Below are 27188 nucleotides of genomic sequence, written 5' to 3'. Positions count from 1 at the left end.
TCGTGTAGGTCCGTGTGTGCAAAAAATCATCTTCTACGAAGATCTCAAGGTCCAAAAAGTGTACTGATGTTTTACTGGTTTCAAAGGTAAGTACGATATTCTTATTGTTGTTGTTTAGGAATTGGCAAAACTCCTGTAGTGATGAGTCTGTGCCATGCCATATGAAGAAGATGTCATCAATATGCCGGACCCAGGTAATCAGGTCCGCCCCCATGCCACTCCAACCGTCCATCGATTCCTGTTCCCATTTGGCCATGAACAGGTTGGCATAGCTAGGGGCGAACCTGGTACCCATGGCGGTTCCCTTTGTTTGTAGATAGTAAGAACCATCATAAAAGAAAAAATTGTTCTTCAAAATCAGCTCTATTCCCTCTAGGAGAAAGTCTTGGAATGGGTGTAGATGTGTTTCTTCTGAGATAAAATGTGATACTGAACTTAAACCGTCTAGATGGTTGATGATGGTGTATAGGGATGATACATCCGCTGTCACTAGATGGTAATCCGATTTCCACTCTAGGATTTCTAATTTCTTTATGAGATCGGTGGAATCCTTAAGGTAAGATGGTGTTTTGATGACTATGGGCTGTAACAGATGGTCTATGAATTGTGATAAATTTGACATGAGGGATTCGGTTCCAGCAACTATAGGTCTCCCAGGTGGTTTTTCCAAACTCTTGTGAACCTTGGGTAGGATGTAAAACACTGGTATGGATGGATTTTGTATTAACATATATTTGTGATTCTTCTCTGTGATTGTGTTATGGTGTTTATACTTATCCAAGAAGGTGGTAAGTTTCTTCTTAATCTGTTCTGATGGATTCCCTCTTAATTTCTTGTATGTTAGTTCGTCTTCCAACTGTCTCCGGACTTCTTCTTCATAGTCCTTTAGATTTAGAATGACTCTGCCGCCCCCTTTGTCCGCGGGTTTAATTATGATCGAGGATTGGTCTTTCAGGTTCTTTAGTGCATCCCTCTCCTTTTTATTTAAATTCCTGGATCCATTTTTCCAAGCAATCTCCTGTTCCAGATCTTCTTTTACCGCTTTTTCGAAGGTCTCTATAAAACAACCTTTTTTATGGAGGGGATAGAAGATCGATTTGGGTTTGAAAATGTTGGGTTCTTCATCTTCTTGTGCAGGTTGCTCTTTGAAGAATTTTTTGAGGGTGAGTTTACGTATAAATCTCTGTAGATCCACATATACTTCGAAGTTATCCATCTTTGATGACGGAGCAAATTTCAAACCCCTCGCTAGAACCTTTTCCTCCACCTCCGAAAGTTTGTAGTTGCTTAGATTGAAGATTTTAACATAGCCTTGTTCCTTGTTTGCATTCCCTTCTTCAGCTAAGTGAGAGTTCTCGTTGGTCACGGGTTCCTCTTGGTCTCCAGAGGTTTTCTTCTTTTTCTTCTTTTTCCTTTTCTTCCTTACCCTTTCAGTTGGTGGTTTTCCTTCACTCCTTTCCTTCTTCCCGCCACGCTTCCCTCTTTTGGTTTTCGGGGCGGGTTTTATCCTAAAAAAACCTCCCCTTCATTGTCCTCATGTTGGTAGTGAGGTGTCCTACTGTCAAATCGCCGTTTACCATAGTTGATGTATTCTCTCGGTTCGTAATTACGATGATTGCTGCTTCTCTCTCTATTTTTTTGGCGGTATCCCTCTCTCCAGGATCCTCTTCTTTCCGTTCTATATCCATTCCTTCGTGGGTTGGGGGTTCTTCCTCTCCACGATCTTTTTCTTTCTTCTCTAGAGTAATTTCTCTGGAAGGATACATATCTTTTCCTTTGGTGGGGATGCATCCCGGTATTCGTGATCTTTCTTCTCCTTTCTCCTTGGTCCTCCCTATTCTCTTTAGGCGGACGTTCTTCATCAAACCTGGTCCTATGTTCATAGTATCTTGGTTTAGTTCCTTGAAGTCCAAAAAAGTTTCTTTCCTTCTTGGTAATGAGATGTTGCTTTCCCTCTTTAAAGTCTGTGACATCCCGTTGGTATTTGTTTTTCTTTTTCTGCATGAGTTCCTTGTCATTGTGTCCCACTTTTTCTGCGATGTCATGTTCCATCTCTTTGTAATCCGTAAGTTCTTTAAACGGTTCTACCAATATTTTAAGAGAATCGATCTCTGTTTCCAAATCTTTCAGCTCTTTTGTTCTTTCTCGCACCAGAAGTCTCATGAGAGAGAGAGAACATGAGTCTAGAATTCTCATCCATTCCACTTCAAATGCTGAGGATCTATTCTGAAATGATGGCAGTTTATCTATTCTTAGACCTCTGGGGATGATTTCCTCTGCAATGTATCTCTCTAGAGAGATCAGCTCCAACCAGATTCCACCTTCTTTCAATAATGCATTCTGTAATTTCTCCATCATACCCTCTAGATCACCATCCACACATTGTGTGGATTCAGCATGATCCAGAAAGATTTCTTCTAGTTTCTCCCTCCTTACATCCCTATGTGAGAACATGATAGAGGTGCAGCTGGAAAATACCTTAAGGTGAAAGCGATTTATTGAAAATGAAATTATAAGGTATGTTCCTGCGCACTCTCTTTGCTGCCCAGTGTAAGGTCCTTTCCTGATGTGTCACCACACACCTGTAAAAGACAGATAAACAAGAAAGGTAGGATGGACCTACTGTTGGCGCAAAGTAAGATGATGGTTGAATTTCACCGTGGGATCAAAGTCCAAGAATGATGGTAAGGAAGTTCGTTATTGTTCTCAATGTGTGTTCTTCATGGAAGTATCTTTCAAGGATGTTGCATGTAGAGAGAACACAAATAATGTACAAGGGTTCAGTGGGATTCCCCCAAAAAAGTTAATTTGAATGAAGGTGACTTCTGCCCGGACTCTATGGACTATAGTGATACGGGGAAGTGTACAGGTATCCGTAAGGGTTCACCCTGGTGTTTCAAGATAGACGTGGCTCCTCACGTGTGTGCTTACTTTCAAACACTTGGAGAAAGCCTATAAAGGTTTCTTTAAAGCCTCTAGGTAAATACTCCTGGTGCCAAAAATGTGTGTACCCCAAATATTCATAAACAGATACTTCTAGATGATGCTCACATCTAAGCTTACTTCAAATAGACGTCGTACTTTCATGTAGTGGTTTCTTTATTTCAGCAGGCTGGATGGTCTTCCTCGATCACTCCCCGACTTCGTATTGGGCTCAGTATAAAGCACAAACACGAAGGGGTGTGTGAGGTTTCATATACATTTATTATAAAAATTATTAAAAACAAATTCTGGATTGCATACCTCAACAAACAGTCTTATGGATGTTTATACAGCAAACTCCAACAGTGAAAGAAAGATGTTAACCCGGGATGTCTCACCGTTTTCCTGCTGTTAGAACTGGTTGGAGTGGTACCTCAAATCCTCACATGCTCCACCAACGCGTTTCAACTATTTAGTCTTTTTCAAGGTGCATGTGAGCTCAACCATACCCTCTATTTATACCTGGTATGATGTCTGAGTCCGCCCCTTCCTGGGCGGGACCCTGTAATAATGCTAAGTTCTTTATTTTGATATAAATCTTCCCTTTAACATATGGACTGGGTAATATATATGGTGTTTTTACTGGGCTGGGTGCAAAGGATGAATAAAATTGTAGAGAAATAGTAAAAAGAAGTAAAAATGCGCTATGCGTTCCAAACGTGTGGAACGCATAGATGGTCCGCCGGACTTCCGGCGGAAGCACATGACCTAGATCAGACTCCTGTGCTTCCGCTGGCCGGGTAGCGTCTGATGCGTGCCGCGTCATCTGGGACATGAGACGGGGATCGACGGCGCGGCTGGTCACGTGAGAAATCACGTGTGGTGTTGGTTCCGCCCTTTTGCATTCCAGATGGAGTGGAACGCATGACGTAATAGGTGGCCAGACGCAATAAGAGGATTCTTCCTGATTTCTTACTTATTGCGCTGCTTAAACATGGAAACGTGGCTGAGGGATAAAATCTGCTAATGCGGACTGATGGAGGGATAAATATGTAGATTACAGTCATGGGACCCATATGTTACAGTAAAAAAATTTTCTACGTATAAACAATACTAATTAAATTGATCCGTGGTTATAGACAGAAAGGGGTCATTCACAAGTATTACAAGAATTGCAACAACTGTAACTAATACAAAGGAGGAAGACATGGTAGCAATATATATTATACGTGAATATATAATATGCGTGATTAATACGGTCCCCCCAATAGATAAGGCATGAACATGGGGACGCGTCTGAGGGATGAACCTGATTGGAAGGACTAGTGGAGGGATGAATACATATAGGTTACAGTGATAAATCAGAAAGTTATAATGTAAATACTTATAAACCATGATAATAAAAATTCATGGTTGTGAAAGGAAAGGGTTGTTCATAAATATTGCAACAATCATAAAGGAGGAAGATATGGTAATAATATATGTTGCACTTGAATGCGCAATATCTGTATTTTATGCGGTCCCCCCAATTGATGATTAAATGACATTGTAAGAATCTAAAGACAATCTATAAATGGGGTATGTTGTAATAAATTGGTCATATAAGCTTAATACGACTTGAAATTGTTACAAAAACCATTTGGTTTCGAAATCCAGATTGAGACCGGCTGGATGTAGAGTGCCCATTTCAAAAATGCTCCGCATCTCCTTCTTTGCTAGTTCCTCCTCCATATTGTTTTTCCGCCAATTCCCCTTTATAATGTGAATTCCACAAAAGGAGATCAAATCTTTAAGTTGGCAATGGTGATGGTCTTTGAAGTGTGCTGACACTCCATGGGGGGTAACTCCTTTTTTGATGTTGCGTACGTGTTCTGCCATGCGTTCTTTTAATTTCCTGGTGGTTCTTCCGACATATTGTTTTTTGCAAGAACACGTGATGAGATATACTACATGGTTACTATTGCAAGTAATGAATTGGTGAATTTGTCTGCTTTTTCCAGTTGTGGTGGAAGTGTACTCTGTGATTTTAGACGTGGAACTTTTACAGTTCCTGCACATACTGCAAGTTCCACATCTATGGAAGCCTTTTGTCATGATGGTACCTGGTTTCTTCTTTTCTTGTGCCACACTTTTGACCAAATGGTTCTTGAGGTTGTCTGCCTTCCTATATATGAATATGGGTTTCTCTTTTAAGGTTCCTTTCAACATTGGATCACGTAGAAGGATCCCCCAGTGTTTTCTAATGATGGCTTCTATTTGCTTGTGTTGGCTACAGAATTTGGTGATAAAGGGTATACCTATATCTTCAGTCAGGTTATCATCTCTTTTCTTAGGTTCCAACAGATCTCTTCTGTTGCTAGTCAGATATTCTTGAAAGGGAATATCCACTGTATTTGTTGTGTATCCCTTGGCCAAGAATTGTTCTTTCAATGCGGTTCCCTGTTTCTGATAGTCTTCCACTTTAGAGCAATTTTTCCTGATTCGGTGAAATTGGCTTTTGGGTACCGATGTAAGCCAATTATTATGATGGTTACTGGTGGATGGTATGAATGAATTGCAGTCCGTTGGTTTCGTGTAGGTCCGTGTGTGCAAAAAATCATCTTCTACGAAGATCTCAAGGTCCAAAAAGTGTACTGATGTTTTACTGGTTTCAAAGGTAAGTACGATATTCTTATTGTTGTTGTTTAGGAATTGGCAAAACTCCTGTAGTGATGAGTCTGTGCCATGCCATATGAAGAAGATGTCATCAATATGCCGGACCCAGGTAATCAGGTCCGCCCCCATGCCACTCCAACCGTCCATGGATTCCTGTTCCCATTTGGCCATGAACAGGTTGGCATAGCTAGGGGCGAACCTGGTACCCATGGCGGTTCCCTTTGTTTGTAGATAGTAAGAACCATCATAAAAGAAAAAATTGTTCTTCAAAATCAGCTCTATTCCCTCTAGGAGAAAGTCTTGGAATGGGTGTAGATGTGTTTCTTCTGAGATAAAATGTGATACTGAACTTAAACCGTCTAGATGGTTGATGATGGTGTATAGGGATGATACATCCGCTGTCACTAGATGGTAATCCGATTTCCACTCTAGGATTTCTAATTTCTTTATGAGATCGGTGGAATCCTTAAGGTAAGATGGTGTTTTGATGACTATGGGCTGTAACAGATGGTCTATGAATTGTGATAAATTTGACATGAGGGATTCGGTTCCAGCAACTATAGGTCTCCCAGGTGGTTTTTCCAAACTCTTGTGAACCTTGGGTAGGATGTAAAACACTGGTATGGATGGATTTTGTATTAACATATATTTGTGATTCTTCTCTGTGATTGTGTTATGGTGTTTATACTTATCCAAGAAGGTGGTAAGTTTCTTCTTAATCTGTTCTGATGGATTCCCTCTTAATTTCTTGTATGTTAGTTCGTCTTCCAACTGTCTCCGGACTTCTTCTTCATAGTCCTTTAGATTTAGAATGACTCTGCCGCCCCCTTTGTCCGCGGGTTTAATTATGATCGAGGATTGGTCTTTCAGGTTCTTTAGTGCATCCCTCTCCTTTTTATTTAAATTCCTGGATCCATTTTTCCAAGCAATCTCCTGTTCCAGATCTTCTTTTACCGCTTTTTCGAAGGTCTCTATAAAACAACCTTTTTTATGGAGGGGATAGAAGATCGATTTGGGTTTGAAAATGTTGGGTTCTTCATCTTCTTGTGCAGGTTGCTCTTTGAAGAATTTTTTGAGGGTGAGTTTACGTATAAATCTCTGTAGATCCACATATACTTCGAAGTTATCCATCTTTGATGACGGAGCAAATTTCAAACCCCTCGCTAGAACCTTTTCCTCCACCTCCGAAAGTTTGTAGTTGCTTAGATTGAAGATTTTAACATAGCCTTGTTCTTTGTTTGCATTCCCTTCTTCAGCTAAGTGAGAGTTCTCGTTGGTCACGGGTTCCTCTTGGTCTCCAGAGGTTTTCTTCTTTTTCTTCTTTTTCCTTTTCTTCCTTACCCTTTCAGTTGGTGGTTTTCCTTCACTCCTTTCCTTCTTCCCGCCACGCTTCCCTCTTTTGGTTTTCGGGGCGGGTTTTATCCTAAAAAAACCTCCCCTTCATTGTCCTCATGTTGGTAGTGAGGTGTCCTACTGTCAAATCGCCGTTTACCATAGTTGATGTATTCTCTCGGTTCGTAATTACGATGATTGCTGCTTCTCTCTCTATTTTTTTGGCGGTATCCCTCTCTCCAGGATCCTCTTCTTTCCGTTCTATATCCATTCCTTCGTGGGTTGGGGGTTCTTCCTCTCCACGATCTTTTTCTTTCTTCTCTAGAGTAATTTCTCTGGAAGGATACATATCTTTTCCTTTGGTGGGGATGCATCCCGGTATTCGTGATCTTTCTTCTCCTTTCTCCTTGGTCCTCCCTATTCTCTTTAGGCGGACGTTCTTCATCAAACCTGGTCCTATGTTCATAGTTTCTTGGTTTAGTTCCTTGAAGTCCAAAAAAGTTTCTTTCCTTCTTGGTAATGAGATGTTGCTTTCCCTCTTTAAAGTCTGTGACATCCCGTTGGTATTTGTTTTTCTTTTTCTGCATGAGTTCCTTCTCATTGTGTCCCACTTTTTCTGCGATGTCATGTTCCATCTCTTTGTAATCCGTAAGTTCTTTAAACGGTTCTACCAATATTTTAAGAGAATCGATCTCTGTTTCCAAATCTTTCAGCTCTTTTGTTCTTTCTCGCACCAGAAGTCTCATGAGAGAGAGAGAACATGAGTCTAGAATTCTCATCCATTCCACTTCAAATGCTGAGGATCTATTCTGAAATGATGGCAGTTTATCTATTCTTAGACCTCTGGGGATGATTTCCTCTGCAATGTATCTCTCTAGAGAGATCAGCTCCAACCAGATTCCACCTTCTTTCAATAATGCATTCTGTAATTTCTCCATCATACCCTCTAGATCACCATCCACACATTGTGTGGATTCAGCATGATCCAGAAAGATTTCTTCTAGTTTCTCCCTCCTTACATCCCTATGTGAGAACATGATAGAGGTGCAGCTGGAAAATACCTTAAGGTGAAAGCGATTTATTGAAAATGAAATTATAAGGTATGTTCCTGCGCACTCTCTTTGCTGCCCAGTGTAAGGTCCTTTCCTGATGTGTCACCACACACCTGTAAAAGACTGATAAACAAGAAAGGTAGGATGGACCTACTGTTGGCGCAAAGTAAGATGATGGTTGAATTTCACCGTGGGATCAAAGTCCAAGAATGATGGTAAGGAAGTTCGTTATTGTTCTCAATGCGTGTTCTTCATGGAAGTATCTTTCAAGGATGTTGCATGTAGAGAGAACACAAATAATGTACAAGGGTTCAGTGGGATTCCCCAAAAAAAGTTAATTTGAATGAAGGTGACTTCTGCCCGGACTCTATGGACTATAGTGATACGGGGAAGTGTACAGGTATCCGTAAGGGTTCACCCTGGTGTTTCAAGATAGACGTGGCTCCTCACATGTGTGCTTACTTTCAAACACTTGGAGAAAGCCTATAAAGGTTTCTTTAAAGCCTCTAGGTAAATACTCCTGGTGCCAAAAATGTGTGTACCCCAAATATTCATAAACAGATACTTCTAGATGATGCTCACATCTAAGCTTACTTCAAATAGACGTCGTACTTTCATGTAGTGGTTTCTTTATTTCAGCAGGCTGGATGGTCTTCCTCGATCACTCCCCGACTTCGTATTGGGCTCAGTATAAAGCACAAACACGAAGGGGTGTGTGAGGTTTCATATACATTTATTATAAAAATTATTAAAAACAAATTCTGGATTGCATACCACAACAAACAGTCTTATGGATGTTTATACAGCAAAATCCAACAGTGAAAGAAAGATGTTAACCCGGGATGTCTCACCGTTTTCCTGCTGTTAGAACTGGTTGGAGTGGTACCTCAAATCCTCACATGCTCCACCAACGCGTTTCAACTATTTAGTCTTTTTCAAGGTGCATGTGAGCTCAACCATACCCTCTATTTATACCTGGTATGATGTCTGAGTCCGCATCTTCCTAGGCGGGACCCTGTAATAATGCTAAGTTCTTTATTTTAATATAAATCTTCCCTTTGACATATGGACTGGGTAATATATATGGTGTTTTTACTGGGCTGGGTGCAAAGGATGAATAAAATTGTAGAGAAATAGTAAAAAGAAGTAAAAATGCGCTATGCGTTCCAAACGTGTAGAACGCATAGATGGTCCGCCGGACTTCCGGCGGAAGCACATGACCTAGATCAGACTCCTGTGCTTCCGCTGGCCGGGTAGCGTCTGATGCGTGCCGCGTCATCTGGGACATGAGACGGGGATCGACGGCGCGGCTGGTCACGTGAGAAATCACGTGTGGTGTTGGTTCCGCCCTTTTGCGTTCCAGATGGAGTGGAACGCATGACGTAATAGGTGGCCAGACGCAATAAGAGGATTCTTCCTGATTTCTTACTTATTGCGCTGCTTAAACATGGAAACGTGGCTGAGGGATAAAATCTGCTAATGCGGACTGATGGAGGGATAAATATGTAGATTACAGTCATGGGACCCATATGTTACAGTAAAAAAAATTTCTACGTATAAACAATACTAATAAAATTGATCCGTGGTTATAGACAGAAAGGGGTCATTCACAAGTATTACAAGAATTGCAACAACTGTAACTAATACAAAGGAGGAAGACATGGTAGTAATATATATTATACGTGAATATATAATATGCGTGATTAATAAGGTCCCCCCAATAGATAAGGCATGAACATGGGGACGCGTCTGAGGGATGAACCTGATTGGAAGGACTAGTGGAGGGATGAATACATATAGGTTACAGTGATAAATCAGAAAGTTATAATGTAAATACTTATAAACCATGATAATAAAAATTCATGGTTGTGAAAGGAAAGGGTTGTTCATAAATATTGCAACAATCATAAAGGAGGAAGATATGGTAATAATATATGTTGCACTTGAATGCGTAATATCTGTATTTCATGCGGTCCCCCCAATTGATGATTAAATGACATTGTAAGAATCTAAAGACAATCTATAAATGGGGTATGTTGTAATAAATTGGTCATATAAGCTTAATACGACTTGAAATTGTTACAAAAACCATTTGGTTTCGAAATCCAGATTGAGACCGGCTGGATGTAGAGTGCCCATTTCAAAAATGCTCCGCATCTCCTTCTTTGCTAGTTCCTCCTCCATATTGTTTTTCCTCCAATTCCCCTTTATAATGTGAATTCCACAAAAGGAGATCAAATCTTTAAGTTTGCAATGGTGATGGTCTTTGAAGTGTGCTGACACTCCATGGGAGGTAACTCCTTTTTTGATGTTGCGTACGTGTTCTGCCATGCGTTCTTTTAATTTCCTGGTGGTTCTTCCGACATATTGTTTTTTGCAAGAACACGTGATGAGATATACTACATGGTTACTATTGCAAGTAATGAATTGGTGAATTTGTCTGCTTTTTCCAGTTGTGGTGGAAGTGTACTCTGTGATTTTAGACGTGGAACGTTTACAGTTCCTGCACATACTGCAAGTTCCACATCTATGGAAGCCTTTTGTCATGATGGTATCTGGTTTCTTCTTTTCTTGTGCCACACTTTTGACCAAATGGTTCTTGAGGTTGTCTGCCTTCCTATATATGAATCTGGGTTTCTCTTTTAAGGTTCCTTTCAACATTGGATCACGTAGAAGGATCCCCCAGTGTTTTCTAATGATGGCTTCCATTTGCTTGTGTTGGCTACAGAATTTGGTGATAAAGGGTATACCTATATCTTCAGTCAGGTTATCATCTCTTTTCTTAGGTTCCAACAGATCTCTTCTGTTGCTAGTCAGATATTCTTGAAAGGGAATATCCACTGTATTTGTTGTGTATCCCTTGGCCAAGAATTGTTCTTTCAATGCGGTTCCCTGTTTCTGATAGTCTTCCACTTTAGAGCAATTTTTCCTGATTCGGTGAAATTGGCTTTTGGGTACCGATGTAAGCCAATTATTATGATGGTTACTGGTGGATGGTATGAATGAATTGCAGTCCGTTGGTTTCGTGTAGGTCCGTGTGTGCAAAAAATCATCTTCTACGAAGATCTCAAGGTCCAAAAAGTGTACTGATGTTTTACTGGTTTCAAAGGTAAGTACGATATTCTTATTGTTGTTGTTTAGGAATTGGCAAAACTCCTGTAGTGATGAGTCTGTGCCATGCCATATGAAGAAGATGTCATCAATATACCGGACCCAGGTAATCAGGTCCACCCCCATGCCGCTCCAACCGTCCATGGATTCCTGTTCCCATTTGGCCATGAACAGGTTGGCATAGCTAGGGGCGAACCTGGTACCCATGGCGGTTCCCTTTGTTTGTAGATAGTAAGAACCATCATAAAAGAAGAAATTGTTCTTCAAAATCAGCTCTATTCCCTCTAGGAGAAAGTCTTGGAATGGGTGTAGATGTGTTTCTTCTGAGATAAAATGTGATACTGAACTTAAACCGTCTAGATGGTTGATGATGGTGTATAGGGATGATACATCCGCTGTCACTAGATGGTAATCCGATTTCCACTCTAGGATTTCTAATTTCTTTTAAAATAAAGAACTTAGCATTATTACAGGACCCGCCCAGGAAGGGGCGGACTCAGACATCATACCAGGTATAAATAGAGGGTATGGTTGAGCTCACATGCACCTTGAAAAAGACTAAATAGTTGAAACGCGTTGGTGGAGCATGTGAGGATTTGAGGTACCACTCCAACCAGTTCTAACAGCAGGAAAACGGTGAGACATCCCGGGTTAACATCTTTCTTTCACTGTTGGATTTTGCTGTATAAACATCCATAAGACTGTTTGTTGTGGTATGCAATCCAGAATTTGTTTTTAATAATTTTTATAATAAATGTATATGAAACCTCACACACCCCTTCGTGTTTGTGCTTTATACTGAGCCCAATACGAAGTCGGGGAGTGATCGAGGAAGACCATCCAGCCTGCTGAAATAAAGAAACCACTACATGAAAGTACGACGTCTATTTGAAGTAAGCTTAGATGTGAGCATTATCTAGAAGTATCTGTTTATGAATATTCGGGGTACACACATTTTTGGCACCAGGAGTATTTACCTAGAGGCTTTAAAGAAACCTTTATAGGCTTTCTCCAAGTGTTTGAAAGTAAGCACACATGTGAGGAGCCACGTCTATCTTGAAACACCAGGGTGAACCCTTACGGATACCTGTACACTTCCCCGTATCACTATAGTCCATAGAGTCCGGGCAGAAGTCACCTTCATTCAAATTAACTTTTTTGGGGGAATCCCACTGAACCCTTGTACATTATTTGTGTTCTCTCTACATGCAACATCCTCGAAAGATACTTCCATGAAGAACACGCATTGAGAACAATAACGAACTTCCTTACCATCATTCTTGGACTTTGATCCCACGGTGAAATTCAACCATCATCTTACTTTGCGCCAACAGTAGGTCCATCCTACCTTTCTTGTTTATTGGTTGGTTTGGGCCCCCACCAAAAAAGAAGCAATCAATCTCTCCTTGCACAAACTGGCTCTACAGAGGCAAGATGTCCACCTCCTCCTCATCGTCCGATTCCTCACCCCTTTCACTGTGTACATCTCCCTCCTCACAGATTATTAATTCGTCCCCACTGGAATCCACCATCTCAGGTCCCTGTGTACTTTCTGGAGGCTATTGCTGGTGAATGTCTCCATGGAGGAATTGATTATAATTCATTTGGATGAACATCCTCTTCTCCACATTTTCTGGAAGTAACCTCGTACGCCGATTGCTGACAAGGTGAGCGGCTGCACTAAACACTCTTTCGGAGTACACACTGGAGGGGGGGGGGGGCAACTTAGGTAGAATAAAGCCAGTTTCTGCAAGGGCCTCCAAATTGCCTCTTTTTCCTGTCAGTATACGTACGGACTGTCTGACGTGCCTACTTGGATGCGGTCACTCATATAATCCTCCACCATTCTTTCAATGGTGAGAGAATCATATGCAGTGACAGTAGACGACATGTCAGTAATCGTTGGCAGGTCCTTCAGTCCGGACCAGATGTCAGCACTCGCTCCAGACTGCCCTGCATCACCGCCAGCGGGTGGGCTCGGAATTCTTAGCCTTTTCCTTGCACCCCCAGTTGCGGGAGAATGTGAAGGAGGAGATGTTGATGGGTCACGTTCCGCTTGACTTGACAATTTTCTCACCAGCAGGTCTTTGAACCTCTGCTGACTTGTGTCTGCCGGAAAGAGAGATACAACGTAGGTTTTAAATCTAGGATCGAGCACGGTGGCCAAAATGTAGTGCTCTGATTTCAACAGATTGACCACCCGTGAATCCTGGTTAAGCGAAATAAGGGCTCCATCCACAAGTCCCACAAGCCTAGCGGAATTGCTCCGTTTTAGCTCCTCCTTCAATCCCTCCAGCTTCTTCTGCAAAAGCCTGATGAGGGGAATGACCTGACTCAGGCTGGCAGTGTCTGAACTGACTTCACGTGTGGCAAGTTCAAAGGGTTGCAGAACCTTGCAAAACGTTGAAATCATTCTCCACTGCACTTGAGTCAGGTGCATTCCCCCTCCTTTGCCTATATCGTAGGTAGCTGTATAAGCTTGAATGGCCTTTTGCTGCTCCTCCATCCTCTGAAGCATACAGAGGGTTGAATTCCACCTCGTTACCACCTCTTGCTTCAGATGATGGCGGGGCAGGTTCAGGAGTGTTTGCTGGTGCTCCAGTCTTCGGCACGCGGTGGCTGAATGCCAAAAGTGGCCCGCAATTCTTCGAGCCACCGACAGCATCTCTTGCACGCCCCTGTCGTTTTTGTTTTTTAAATAATTCTGCACCACCAAATTCAATGTATGTGCAAAACATGGGACATGCTGGAATTTGCCCACATGTAATGCACGCACAATATTGGTGACGTTGTCCGATGTCACAAATCCCCAGGAGAGTCCAATTGTGGCAATCCATTCTGCGATGATGTTCCTCAGTTTCCGTAAGAGGTTGTCAGCTGTGTGCCTCTTCTGAAAAGCGGTGATACAAAGCGTAGCCTGCCTAGGAACGAGTTGGCGTTTGCGAGATGCTGCTACTGGTGCCGCTGCTGCTGTTCTTGCTGCGGGAGGCAATACATCTACCCAGTGGGCTGTCACAGTCATATAGTCCTGAGTCTGCCCTGGTCCACTAGTCCACATGTCCGTGGTTAAGTGGACATTGGGTACAACTGCATTTTTTAGGACACTGGTGACTCTTTTTCTGACGTATGTGTACATTCTCGGTATCGCCTGCCTAGAGAAGTGGAACCTAGATGGTATTTGGTACCGGGGACACAGTACTTCAAGCAATACTCTAGTTCCCTGTGAATTAACGGTGGATACCAGAAACACGTTTAACATCGCCCAGGCTGCCAAGGCCTGAGTTATCCACTTTGCAGCAGGATGACTGCTGTGATATTTCATCTTCCTCGCAAAGGACTGTTGGACAGTCAATTGCTTACTGGAAGTAGTACAAGTGGTCTTCCAACTTCCCCTCTGGGATGACGATCGACTCCCAGCAGCAACAACAGCAGCGCCAGCAGCAGTAGGCGTTACACTCAAGGATGCATCGGAGGAATCCCAGGCAGGAGAGGACTCGTCAGACTTGACAGTGACATGGCCTGCAGGACTATTGGCTTTCCTGTCTAAGGAGGAAATTGACACTGAGGGAGTTGGTGGTGTGGTTTGCAGGAGCTTGGTTACAAGAGGAAGGGATTTAGTTGGCAGTGGACTGCTTCCGCTGTCACCCAAAGTTTTTGAACTTGTCAATGACTCCTGATGAATGCGCTCCAGGTGACGTATAAGGGAGGATGTTCCTAGGTGGTTAACGTCCTTACCCCTACTTATTACAGCTTGACAAAGGCAACACACGGCTTGACAAATGTTTTCCGCATTTCTGTTAAAATAATTCCACACCGTCGAGGTGATTTTTTTTGTAATTTGACCAGGCATGTCAATGGCCATATTCGTCCCACGGACAACAGGTGTCTCCCCGGGTGCCTGACTTAAACAAACCACCTCACCATCAGAATCCTCCTTGTCAATTTCCTCCTCAGCGCTAGCAACACCCATATCCTCATCCTGGTGTACTTCAACAGTGACATCTTCAATTTGACTATCAGGAACTGGACTACGGGTGCTCCTTCCAGCACTTGCAGGGGGCGTGCAAATGGTGGAAGGCGCCACCTCTTCCCATCCAGTGTTGGGAAGGTCAGGCATCGCAACCGACACAATTGGACTCTCCTCTGGGATTTGTGATTTAGAAGAACGCACAGTTCTTTGCTGTGCTTTTGCCAGCTTAAGTCTTTTCATTTTTCTAATGGGAGGATGAGTGCTTCCATCCTCATGTGAAGCTGACCCACTAGTCATGAGGAACATAGGAGAGGGCCTCAGCTGTTCCTTTCCACTCCGTGTCGTAAATGGCATATTGGCAAGTTTACGCTTCTCCTCAGACGCTTTTAATTTAGATTTTTAGGTCATTTTACTGAACTTTTTTGGGGAGATTTTACATGCTCTCTACTATGACATTGGGCATCGGCCTTGGCAGACGACGTTGATGGCATTTCATTGTCTCGGCCATGACTAGTGGCAGCAGCTTCAGCATGATGAGGAAGTGGATCTTGATCTTTCCCTATTTTACCCTCCAAATTTTTGTTCTCCATTTTTTAATGCGTGGAATTATATGCCAGTAATATATCAATAGCAATGACCTACTGTACCGTACTGCTATATATTATATACTGGTGGTCAGCAAAATTATGCACTGTCCTCCTACTATATATACTGCGCACAACAGCTAAAATGCACCACAGGTATGGATGGATAGTATACTTGACGAGACAGAGGTAGGTAGAGCAGTGGCCTACTGTACCGTACTGCTATATATTATATACTGGTGGTCAGCAAAATTATGCACTGTCCTCCTACTATATATACTGCGCACAACAACTAAAATGCACCACAGGTATGGATGGATAGTATACTTGACGACACAGAGGTAGGTAGAGCAGTGGCCTACTGTACCGTACTGCTATATATTATATACTGGTGGTCAGAAAAATTATGCACTGTCCTCCTACTATATATACTGCGCACAACAACTAAAATGCACAACAGGTATGGATGGATAGTATACTTGACGACACAGAGGTAGGTAGAGCAGTGGCCTACTGTACCGTACTGCTATATATTATATAATGGTGGTCAGCAAAATTATGCACTGTCCTCCTACTATATATACTGCGCACAACAACTATAATGCACCACAGGTATGGATGGATAGTATACTTGATGACACAGAGGTAGGTAGAGCAGTGGCCTACTGTACCGTACTGCTATATATTATATACTGGTGGTCATTAAAATTATGCACTGTCCTCCTACTATATATACTGCGTACAACAACTAAAATGTACCACAGGTATGGATGGATAGTATACTTGACGACACAGAGGTAGGTAGAGCAGTGGCCTACTGTTCCGTACTGCTATATATTATATACTGGTGGTCAGCAAAATTATGCACTGTCCTCCTACTATATATACTGCGCACAACAACTAAAATGCACCACAGGTATGGATGGAAAGTATACTTGACGACACAGAGGTAGGTAGAGCAGTGGACTACTGTACCGTACTGATATAATACTGATGGTCACTGGTCAGCAAAATTCTGCACTGTCCTCCTACTATATACTACAATGCAGCACAGATATGGAGTGTTTTTCAGGCAGAGAACGTATAATACTGGTGGTCACTGGTCAGCAAAACTCTGCACTGTCCTCCTACTATATAATACTGGTGGTCCCCAGTCCCCACAATAAAGCACACTGAGCACAGATATTTTCAGCACACTGAGCACAGATATGGAGCGTTTTTCAGGCATAGAACGTAGATATTTTCCGCACACTGAGCACAGATATTTGCAAGCACACTGAGCACAGATATTTGCAGCACACTGAGCACAGATATTTGCAGCACACTGAACACAACTGAGAGAACGCTGCACATGTCCTCTCCCTATCATCTCCAATGCACGAGTGAAAATGGCGGCGACGCGCGGCTCCTTATATAGAATACGAATCTCGAGAGAATACGACAGCGGGATGATGACCTTCGGGCACGCTCAGATTAACCGAGCAAGGCGGGAGGATCCGAGTCTGCCTTGGTACCGTGTAAAATGGGTGAAGTTTGGGGGGGGTTCGGATCCCGAGGAACCGAACCCACTCATCTCTAAAATATATATATATATATATATATATATATATATATAAACACACAAAGGGCACTTCGGTCAAAAACACCAGTCAATGAATATGACGATTGTTATACTTTTAAACTTTTAAGGTCTGTAGTTTTAGGAACACCAATGCAGTTTGAGCCCAGGTAAAATGGCTGCTGTTACCTAATGACAGAAGTATAGACTACTTGAAAATGGCTGCTGCTATGTTGTGAATGGCTCTAGCAGTGGGACTACCATAAAATTGCCACCATGAGGACAAGTGATGGTTAATGGACTAAGCATGAGCCTGTGGCAGGTGATCAGCAAATGTGACCAGCTAAATCTCCTGCATATGCGCACATTTAGTCGTCCATCATGGGGAGTAAGCGAAAAATATGTAATTCCTAGGAGAAGTCCACAGCTTGCCCATACTGGAAGTGAGGTATCCTGTTTCTGGGAACGGGAAGTAGATAGACTACCTGGCATCTCTGGATGGTAAACATGACCCCAAATTAAGCAGTCTCACAGGATATAAAACTATCAACAGGGCACTATGGTATTACACTCCTGATGAAGTCCAGCAGATAGCATGATGGACGAAATGTGTTGAGGGAAGCAGACTTACTGGGATGGTATCGGGATCCCGGTGCTTGGGATGCCAGCAGTCAAAATACCGACAGCGCCATCACCGACCGACGCTCAGGATCCTGACACCTATTTGGTAAGTAAAGTGCCCCTAACCTCTCTAATCCTATCCCTATCTCTCTATTCCTGCAACCTGACCCTAACCCTCCCTGGTGTTGCCTAACCCTAATGCCCCTCCTCGCAGCGTTAACCTAACCCTCCCGCCCCCGCAGCCTAACCCTATCCCTCTCCAGGGGTGCCTAACCATAACTCTCGCTCCCTGCAGCCTAACCCTAACCCTCCGCTCACAGCTTACCAGTAGAGTCCCGTCAGAGCGTTATCAGGATCCTGGCACCGGTATTGCATTCCATGTTGGGATTCCGGCGTCAGTATTCCAACTGCAGAGTTCCAGCAGAGCACGTTCGGTATCCTGGCACCGGCATTCCGAGCAGTGTCGGGAATCCGTATAGGTATTCACTTGAATGGAGAGCGTCTCCGTCCGCTCGCCCGGACAGAGATGCTCTGAATGGGAGCATCTCTGTGCACTCCCGGCGTGACTAGGTGGATGGATCACCTAGTCATGCCGGGAGTGCTTGTTTGCAATGGAGCCACCTCAGATAAGCGCGGCTCCATCTGTATATACTGTACAGCGTTGCAGAATATATGTATGCTATATAAATAACTGGTAATAAATAAATAAATTTGCCTAACTCAAGCATGCTTGGGGGGAAATTCAATTGCAGGCGGGACATTTAAAAAAAACTCCACAGCCACAGGGTTTTGGTATTCAATTAGAGGACAGAAAATTAGACACAGTGATTTGTATAGAAATCGACGCATCTTTTTTCTCACATCTCCAGAGCAAGTCTGATTTTTCCTAAAATCGTTACCTTTAGGAAAAATCACTGGGACTTGCTCTGGTACACTGGTAACCAAGCAATTGGAAGTTTCCAGTTAGCTTAATTAATCAGTAATTACTCACCTTCCGAAGCGGGGTCTTCTTCTTCAAGTGTCAGGAGCTGTCCCACTATAGCAGCGGTGAGTATCCGCTGTGTGGGTGTTTAAGTGTATGTATGTGTGTGACTGTGCATGTGTGTGTGAGTGAATCCCAGTCTGTGTGATACCTCCACCCTCACCCCGTGCAGTGTATTCCCCCTGGAGCCGGCTGCTGGGAGTACTAGACCACCCAGCAGCCCTTGCACCTCCCAGCACCCTGGAGCCTCCCAGCAGCCCACTCCTCAGTGACCAGGAGACCACTGGAGAGCACCGGACATAGGGGGTTTCAGAGCTGGAAACCCCATAACCACTTTTTTTTAATGGAGTCCTGCGGGTATCGGGAGCGTGCATACCCGAAGTAATCCAAAACTGGGCACGAGGTAAGTGAGTTTTTTTTTACCTCACTAAACCTCGCTCCCTGTTCAATTCCCCCCTTAGAGTTCATCATAGGACAGGATATGAATTATGTTCACACTCATGTCCAAAACAGGTAGGAAATGACTCACACCACCAAGCCTCTCATAATATCATGATGCTGGAGGTGGCTGTGACGATACCCCAAAGTAAAACGTGGGTGTATCTGGCTGTATCAGTGACTGGGCAAAGCAGGATTCATGGCTAGTTCTTGTAGAATGTTTTCCAAGTTATACTGTATCATCAGGAGATGCCAGCTCCACACGGAACAAATCAACTTTCCATTCATGCTGTTGGGACTTGTCTTAACCTGCTGAATTCATTGTAAACAAGTGAAAGGATTTTTTAATTGACACTAAGAACAATATACTGTATGTAAGTACAAAAAGCAGACATATGATGCATTTTCCACTATGCACCATGTTCGTGCGTCAAACCGACCCCACGCAGTTCATTAAAAATGGGGGGGGGGGGTGCACACCCTTTGACTCACCGCCGAGCGCACGCACGAGGTGCCTGGACCAAATTCAGGCCCCAGCCCATCCCTGTAGCACACTGATATGATCCATCACCCACACTCCTGTTTTACTTTCAAAGCTGAACTAATCAGTGAACCCAGCACTGACAGAGTATGCTTCTCCATGATTACAGCCTTTGTCAACTGAGCTGAGGGTCAACTGAGTTCTGGGATTAGGACTGTCCCAGAAAGGGACAGTGGGCGAGATACATCAAGCAGATAATTGCTGCCAACCGGATTTCTCCCAGCACCCTCCGCAGACCATGCGTTATCCGACACATGCGCAGATAGGATTCCAGGTCATAACCCCGGAAGTCCTATCATTGCAAAGGACAGCACTTACCGCAAGAGCTGTCCTTTGTGATTTCTTTGTGCATGCGGCGTTAGCAAATATCGATATGCATGTGGAGAGTGGCGGGAGGCATCGCAAGCAAAATGCGATGCTTGCTGCATCCCGCCCAGTGTCCTGAAAGTAAGACGGTATCTACTGTAATCAAAGTAGAATTTCCTGCATTAGGAAATAATTCTTTAGGTAGTAGCTGGTTGGTTCCTGGCTCTTCTTGCTCTGTTTTTACACTCACTGTAAACTGCAGTCATCTCAGCCCTGAAGGCCCTGCAAACTTGGGGCTGGATGTAACATTCAAAAGTTGCGCAATCAGGTTTATACCGTAAACAAAATATCAAGAGAGAAAGAGAGTGCACGTCTAGCTGTATATTTCCAGATAAAACAGAATATTTCTGCAAAACGTGTAGACCCCAGGTCACGGCTATTCTCAGAATTAACTCTTGGTAGTTGTTGGTGGATATTGGATGGACTTACTGCAGTCAGTATGTGTAACCAGTCAAGAGAGTTACAGCCAAGTATTACTGAACATGTGATTAAGTTGCTGGTATGAGGCAATCTATGCTGTAACTACACTGTTGTTTTGTGTTTATTTGATAAAAGCTGGCTGAGCTGGTATACCACAAATCTGCCTAGAGCTAGGAGCTACTGCTACATGTCTTTGATACAAATACTGTACACCCAAAAAAAGCTGCACTTATGAGATCAGGTATTTATGGAATAGTGGGCACACAGTGACCTATTCTCTGAAGCAGTAGCGGATCTTGCCACGGGCAAGGAGGACTTTTGCCCGGGGCGCCGCCTTACGGAGGGCGCTGGCGCCGTCCGGAGGGCGCCGCACCATGGCAAGATCCGCCACTGCTGTGCCCTCCGCTGCCCGCTGTGTCCCCCGGCTCTGCGTCTGTGGTCCCGGCTGTGGTCCCCTGTGTAGGGAACTAGACGCGTAGCGTCTAGTTTCCCTTCGCGGAGAGGACCTTTTGCTGTGCGGTGCGCGATGACGTCATCGCGCACCGCTCAGCATTTAAGCAGCGCTTCTACTGTACAGGGGGCGTAACTGGCCACGCCCCCTGTGTTAAGCCACACCCCCATCCCCTGCCCGGGGTGCCGAGGGCGCTCGAACCGGCCCTGCTCTGAAGCACTAAAGACCTCAGTTTATTCAGGATAGAGATTAGCGGGTTCGGATTTACTCGGTTCCTTACGCCAGAATTATCACCATTTCTTATTTTCTGGATTGTTCTTATTGGCTATCCAAAACACGTGACTTCCGATAGCCAATAAGGAGATTCGGGTAAATCCGAGTAAAACCGAACCCGCTCATCTCTAATTCAGGACCAGGTGTTCACCGTCTTTAAACAAATAGATCACATAAGATCTTCCTAAAATACCCTAATAGCAATTATTATTCTATACACTGCAAAATGAGCATTAGAAAGGAACCAAATAGTTGTGTTCCACCACGTTTATATTTAATGTAATGTCTTAAGTTCATGAAACATGTTATTTTCTAAAAATGCATCATTTGGGCTTTGCAATAAGCAGCATCTGATCCAACAGCCATTGATTTAGTAACAGTAGTCTTTCTTAATAATGCTCAGCGTTATTTGGGCATTGAATTGCTAGTCTATAAACCTACTGGTATTTTTGGTCCTGAGTACGCATATAGTTCTCTAATTTGAGTCTTGGGAGCATGGGATTTCTGCCATTCTAACACTAAACACAAACCATTCATTTCATATAAACAAAGTTTTCAAACAGTCACAACTTGCAGAACATGACCTCTTTTCTTCTCAAAGCACACCCACCCCTTTTTTTCTGGTGCTTGGCAATCAAAGCTTGGAGAAAGCCATACACTCCTCTAAAAAGAAAATAGTTTTCAGGATTCATAATGGAACATTAAACCAGGCAGGATCTGAGATGAAAGGGCAAACCACAACAGAAACAGGACCCAAATGTGCCTACAGAATTTCTTTCCTATGTCTGCTGGCAAAGGGTTTCTTGTTTCTCTTTTCCCATTTTTTAGTGGTAATAAGATTTGCAGAATGAAACAAACAAACATACTGTAAAGAGCAAGCAAGCAAATTGGAGAAAACTCCCCCGCCTGTCTCTGTAGTGGAACACTGAGTTACACAGTGTATGCAGTTTAGTTCATGGAACAAGGAAGGAAGGGCTGGTTAACCAGGGCAGGCCAGCAAATTATTTTATAAACATGTATCAGGGTGATTTGCTTTCTTAAAGATGATGCAGACATCAGTCAGTTAGCTGTCTGTTTATAGACTAGGAAAAGGAATGTATTGTTTCTCTTGGGAGCTGTTAAAATCAAGCATGTCAGCAACTTTTATTTTATTGTTTCATAATTTATATGCTGTCAATCAGATATTACAGATAACCTGCCAGATTTGACTTCTTAAATTGATACAATGTGATCTTTATTATTTAGTAAACAGGAAAACATTAGCGACTTGATAGCAGTAGACATTTATTTTAAATACATGATCTTACAACTGTGAGGAACCAGCTTTGGTAGCTTCAGCAGCTCTCTACAGGATGTTAGTGTTATTTCTTGAACATAAGTGATGGATACAGACATTGATATGGGATCAGTACGAGATCCTGCCGGACGAGATTCTGGCAGGCGGAATACCGACACCGGGATCCCGACCAGAACAATCTCGACAGGGGGGCAAACGCAACGCAGCCCTTTGTGTGCTCGCTGCGCTCGCCACGCTGCGGGCCCAGTGCCTCGTTATGCTCGGCACACTCATTTATTCTTCCTCTATGGGTGTCGTGGACACCCACAGAGGGAGAATATGTTGGGATTGTGCCAGTCGGGATCCCGGTGTTGGGATTCCAACCGCCAGGATACCGTCCGGCGGGATCTTGACCGCATCCCAGTGATATAAATGCAGTGATTCTTGACCAACTGGTTCATCCACAGCAACCTATGCCTAGTAGGTAATCCTGCCACCACGTCACCCCCAGCAGCAATTGTTTCTGCAGATCCTTTTCAGTTCTAGATTTTTTTCAAGTTGAGAATGTATATACATTTTGCCACTATTAGCATCAAATTAGCATTTTAGACATTTGGTATTAGAAGGGTTTATATGATTAATATGACATGACTAGTTACCAAAATGACAGAGCTGCTGGGAGCTGGGCTGTGTCATGCTGAGGTGTGTAGGTGTACCATGTAGGTTTGTGTGTGCGCTCCTGAACGGAGCAACACTTGAATTGCTCTCTTGGGTGCCATCTAGTGGCCACTGGTGCACCACAGATGTGAGGAGCAGCGTTAGCCTTTTATTATATAGGATGCAACAGAGTGCATAAGACAGCTGTGTCAGAGAGCAGAGATTGTGAGGGACAAAAATACATATTACAACAAAAGTCAATGTTATTGGCAAATTTAATAATAGATTAAAGTGTCAATATTTGTCTTTTACAATATACACTATTCAAATACTAATGGGTTTTTTATTGCACATTTTTATTCAAACATTTTGGAAATGTACAATGTCAATAAAAAGAAAATAAACAAAGATAAATCCACATATACGTTATTCAGGTGGTGTCAATATCAGCACAATAAAATATGAGAAAACGCATATTTATATATGAACGTCTGGGGGCTCAAAAATAACCATAGTTAAAAGGGGACGGAAAAGGCATCTCCGCTCAATCGATCTGGCGCAGCAGGAACCAAGTAGTTGATTTAAAATGTTTTGCTATGTATGATTGAACACTATCGGGAAGGGTAGTTTCTTGTAGAAATGTTGAACCCCATTTTCTAAATCTGTAAAAATGTTGCGTCAGTCATAATAAATAAGTTCTAAAAGAATATCTTGGATTTCTTGAATAAGGGAAGCAGAGAATTACTTGTTTCACTTCTGTGACAATCAATGTCAAAAGAGAAATCAGATTATTGATATTAGATCTGTATTCCATGTACTAAAATTGGCAAATAATAGAGGTATGGGATGGAATGGCGATTGCAAATTAAATGATCTCTTGCAGTTTGGAGAATATTAGCGTTTTCAAAATTTTAGCAATGGGGAAAATAATGATTTGATAGTTTGTAACCTCTGGAATATCAATTGACAAAGTGAAAACTGATTTCCATGTTGATTCTGGATTTCTCAGCACCAGATCTGAGTAGAGATACCTGGGCCAAAATGTACTAAGAATTCGAGTTTGTCCGATTTGTGTTTTTTTTTTCTAAGTCCCAATCCGGGAATTCACTAAGCACCAATCTCGGCAGTGTTTGGACTATTCGTAATGGTTTGATTAGCAAAGTTCAGAAATACGAATGAATAGACCATCGGTCAAACGCGGCTGTTATTTCATACAATACGGGAATTCACTATTCATTCGTATTTGGGTGTTAGTTTCTGAGTGCTCAATTGCGGTCGTATTTTTTTGCGATTCGGTAAAAAAAGCGGGGGGGAAATAGACCTGCTTTTTTCAATCGTGTTTACATGTGTTGCAACTCAAAAATCAATCACACCTGAATATGGATGCCTATAAAAGAATGTTAGCCCAATTCAATTCACTTACACTCAGAAATGGCAGCAGGACTGTGGACCAGTGATATTTTGTGTGCTGTGGGATTCCTCAGACTCAGACATCAGCCTGTAAGTAACCAGGGCCAACAAACTGAACATGGTCAGAAGGTTGTACAGGTTCCGCGGAGGCTGCGCAGGCCTCATTTTTTTAGGGGGCGTTTAAACTTGAACGCATTGTCCGATGATATGGTCATACAGATGTTCCGTCTAAATCGTAACAACATTTTCCGTCTGTATGACCTTGTCAAACTGGGCCTAGACCCAGAGACAGCACGCTCTCGCTCTGTCTCAGGCCTGCACAAACTCCTGGCTGTGTTGCACTTTATGGCTACTGGCAGCTTTCAGGCTGTGTCTGGGGATGTCATAGGAATCTCACAGCCCTCATTTTCCAGAATATTAACACAGGTGATGTATACCTAACTACCTCTTCTGTTTTTTGTTTGTTTTAATTTCTCGGTGGCCAGTTCTGTCCTAAAATCTCATGTTTATTGTTCTTTTAAATATACACACAGGTGTTGGCTGTTTTGCAGCCCCACATCGATGCCTCAATCTGCTTCCCTACCCAGGAGTCTCAGTGGCATGCCATCAGGTTAGATTTCTATGAGCTGGCTGGCATGCCCAATGTGCTTGGAGCCATAGATTGCACACACATTCAGCTGAGACCACCTAGGGGCAGGCAGCACATATATACTAATCGCCATTTCGAACACTCCACAAATGTGCAGGTGGTTTGTGATGCAAATCTCAAAATAATGAGTGTTGTTGCTGGTTACCCTGGGGGCTGCCATGACTCCTTCATCCTCAGCCAGTCATCCCTCTTTGATAAGTTTGAGGATGGACAAATGCCAGATGGATGGCTGCTGGGTATGTAATTTTATATGTGTAGGCCTGCGTATACTTTGTCCAAATACAGGGGCAGATGTATTAACCTGTAGAAGGCATAAGGAAGTGAGAAACCAGTGATATGTGCAAGGTGATAAAGGCACCAGCCAATCAGCTCCAATATGTAAATGAACATTTAGGAACAGATTGTCCGCTGCCTTTATTACCTTGCACATATTACTGGTTTATCACTTCCTTATGCCTTCTACAGGTTAATATAGGGGTGGGCAACAGGCGGCCCGCTGGCCGGATGCGGCCCGCGATCCGATCCTGTCTGGCCCACTGCCCCCCTCCAATGCGCAATGACAAGCGGCCCGAGCAGCTGAGCTGCTTGTCATTGCTGTACAGCAGCTCGCTCCTAGACGCGTGGGGCCTGCCGGCTGCTGCTCCCCTGCACCGTCACGTTAGGTTACAGCACACAAGTAGCTTCTCCGCCGCTGCCACTCTATGTCCCCACCAGCACTTCCGCCGCAGCTGTGAGTTCCTGGCCGCACTCCCGTCTCCCAGACGCTGACACTCGCTCACGCTGCTGGGTGATCTGGGCACAGAAAAACGGAGCTCCCTGCCGAACAAGGTCCATAATCTCCGGGGACTGTATATGTAAATGTGTGTGTGTTATAATATATATTTTATATATATATATATATATATATATAATTATTTTTTTTTAAATATATATATATATATATATATATATATATATATATACTGTATATATTTATTTTCTATATCGTCTGTGTTAAAGTATGAAGTATGGAACTACTTTTGTTACATTACCATTTCTGAATTATTTATTCAGTTCTTTCGTCAGGATATGTATCCTGATATAAGAACTGAATAAATAGTTCTGAAATATTGATGTAAGAATGGTGGTCCATACTTCATATTCAGAGTGCCGCTTTTGGAATATATATATATATATATATATACATATACATATACATATACACACACACACACTGTATGTACCTTTGTGGGACCCACCCCCTCTTTGCTGTTCTGTCCCCCAACACGCTCAGCCCACCACCCACTCCCCCTCACTCTCTACGGAGCGCACACGGGGGGGCCTTTTAAAAATCTTGCTGTGGGGCCCGCAAAGGTCTAGTTACGCCCCTGGTAGCACACAAATAGCTGGCAAGGGGTGCAGGGGTGCCGAGTATAGGGCGTATGTGTGTATGATGCAGCATAATATCATGCTGTGTTAAACTCTGAGATCTATTCCTATGGAGAGACCTGGTGATTTTGTGACACATTTACCTTTTAGAAGTGTGATTTTATAGAAGTGTAACTTCTGTATTAGGGGCCCTACACACTGGCCGATTACACTGAGCGATAGGAACGATCTCGTTCATTAATGAACGAGATATCGTTCATATCTTTCAGTGTGTATGCACCAACGATGAACGATGCACGGCCCCGCGCTTGTTCATCATTGGTGCCGGCTTGTTTATGCCTGCAAGCCAATATGGACAATATTGTCTATATTAGCATGCAGTGCTATGGGGCCGGGTGACGGGGGGAGTGCAGAAACTTCACCTCCCCCATCACCACCCACTTCCCCCCGCCGCCGCTGGGTCGTCTGAAGGCCGTATCAGCCATCGGGCAGCTCAGCAGCCAGTTGTGCAGTGTGTAGGGCCCTTAAGTGTGCCCAAGACCTGCAGGAGCT

The sequence above is a fragment of the Pseudophryne corroboree genome, chromosome 2, assembly GCF_028390025.1.
Source record: "Pseudophryne corroboree isolate aPseCor3 chromosome 2, aPseCor3.hap2, whole genome shotgun sequence".
In the NCBI taxonomy this organism is placed as follows: Eukaryota; Metazoa; Chordata; class Amphibia; order Anura; family Myobatrachidae; genus Pseudophryne; species Pseudophryne corroboree.
This window is presented reverse-complemented; position numbering follows the sequence as displayed.